We start from the raw sequence: 2,746 nt of genomic DNA, 5'->3' as shown, positions 1-2,746 counted from the left end.
CTCAACCTACGATAGCTACGTAGTTCTTAAAAACAAGGACTGCTTCTAAGGATCATACCTTCTACTAGCTGGTGAGCCCCCATCCTTGGTTTCACTTGGTGCTGAATCCTACTCCCAACTAAAGATACTGATTACGATACTTAGCTAAACTGGACAGATACTAAATTTTATTAAGTTCTGTAACTGACTAATTACTACTGATCATGACATTATTGAGACTATTCTGTAACTATTATAGCTCTAGGTAAACAGCTAGATTTTTGAGTATTGAATACCCTTAAGACTCGATAAGATGGAAAGTAAAGCATAGTAGGATTATAAAAGCATAATAATACTTTCTTGTTAATAATGCATTTATTTTGACATTTAGTCAAACTCCTAATACATATGATCTTGTACATGAATGGGATCACATAATGACATATCATTATTTCACTATTCAATTCTCATAGTCATTTTAGGAAACACTTGGGGAGCATGGATATTTTACATAATAATAGTCAACATCTGAACATCATGGATACAATAATCAATTGTAAATTCAAGGGTTTATCATGAAATAACATATTCATCTCACATGCTATTTAATTTCATTAAACTTGTAATTAAATCATGGTTTGAAACCCAATTAATATCATGAACATGAATACAATCCAATGTAATCATGTAAATCATGAACAAATAAGCTTGTTGTTTTTTTTTTAAAAAAGGGTTCTTGGAATCTATGGGTGAAAGAAATCCATAGATAAATGCCTAACATACTTGAGAAGATTAATTCTTGAAGGTTCTTGGAGGGATTCTTGCGAATTGTTCTTGTTTCTTGAAGCTACGGTTTTGGACTTTGTGAGAGAGAATGATTTTAATCTTGAGAGAAAATGAAATAAAGTAATAATGAGTAATTATTACTCTTTTAGTGCTTAATTTTGTGTTTAGGACTGATTAGGACCGTGAAAAAATAACAATTTACCCCTAGAAAGTTATTAAAATTCATCACCAAAAAATCTTGATTTCAGGCTTTATCGCGATGCAGCGGCATCGCCGTAAGACACTGGAATTTTATTGAGAACATTGTAAAAAGGGACAACTGGGAAAGTACCTCATGGTGCAATGCGGTACCATAGAAAAAAAAAAAAAAAAAAAAAAAAAAAAAAAAAAAAAAAATGGTGTGACGCGTCGTTATCACAGAGCTTCACTAGAAAATGCTAATTAGGAACTGGCACTGCTCCACAAAATGGGATTATCACGTTGGCTCACTGGAAATTGACAATTGCCATTTTGCTGGTCTTAGTGATTCGGTGCTACACTAGGTGACACACTATTTTACAAAATATGCTATAATTTCTCACCCGGTTATGGGATTTGGGCGAATTTTATATCATTGGAAAGCTGACTAAATTTTCTATGCAATGGTAAGATCTAATCTGAAAAATTATAAATATTTTAACAATTTTATGTAGTAATAGTTGTATACTGAGAGTTAAACTGAAATAGGGAAATACAGGGTATTACACTTGTTGTTTGTGGTTCCAATTAGGTCCACTGTTATTGACATGATTGGAACCACAAATAAGATTGAAAGGCATATTGAGTATCACTGATTCCTTAGCAATATGGATATAATTGGTTTTGTTTTCTTGCCTTATTATGCTTTTAACATATCTTTGAGAAGATCAAAGGCTTGTTTTAGTATGTGAATCTCGATAATTTTCAAGCTTGCCTCCAGCCTGTTGATTTAGTATTCAAGTTTTTCATTATCATCTTTGAGGTTAGTATAGAGTTTTTGGTCCTTTGTTAGCTCGTCGATGAGGAACACTTTCTTCAAAGTTATGGAATTATAAAAAAACTTCAGAAGGCTTCCAGAAAACTTTCTTCAGAAGGATTAAATGATAGTTGAAGGTTCTCTATATTTGTTTTAGGTCAACATTTTGATGCGCACTCAAGTAGTGGTCCCAATAGTTGAACAACTCACTTTTTCAAGCGTTTTTCAATGCATCTTGTTCAACCTACCTTTAAAGGATTTGATAGGTTAATGTCCCTAGAATTATTTAATGTTTGATATAAATTGATTCTACTAATCCTATGGCCTAAACGCTAGAAAATTAACTTATCTGACTATAGGATTAGTGGAATCAGTTTAGATCAAATGTTACGTAATTCTAGAATCATTAACCTATCAAATATTTTGAAGTTTGCGTTGAACAAGTTGCATTGAAAAATGCTCGAGAAAGTGAGCTGTTTAATTTTTGGGACCACTGCTTAAGTGTGCATCAACATGTTGACCTAAAACAAACATAAAGACCCTTCATTTATCATTTAAGCCTTCCATGAAAGTGTTTTGGAAGCGTTCTGAAGAACTTTTACAATGCCACAACTTCGAAAGAAGTGTTCCTGTTTGACAAGATCACAAAATACCAAGAATACTACCCTCAAAGATGGCAAGGATAAGCTTGAATACCAAATCAGTAAGCTTGAAAATTATTGAGATTCACATACTAAAAGAAGCCTCTGATCTTCTCCAAGATATTTTAAAAGCATACTATGGCAAGAAAACATAATCAAGTATATCCATATGGCTAAGGAAGTAATAATACTCAATCTGCTATTCATTTTTGTTTGTGGTTCCGATCAGGACAATAGTAGTGGACCTAATCGGAACCACAAACAACAAGGCATGGGATGTAATTTAAAATTGAGAAATTGCGACCTTCGCTTAAATTCCTTATTTTAACTGTATCTATTCTTGGGG

The sequence above is a fragment of the Capsicum annuum genome, chromosome 11 (genome assembly GCF_002878395.1).
Source record: "Capsicum annuum cultivar UCD-10X-F1 chromosome 11, UCD10Xv1.1, whole genome shotgun sequence".
Taxonomy (NCBI): Eukaryota; Viridiplantae; Streptophyta; class Magnoliopsida; order Solanales; family Solanaceae; genus Capsicum; species Capsicum annuum.
The sequence above is the reverse complement of the archived record's forward strand: the minus strand, read 5'-3'. Positions refer to the sequence as shown.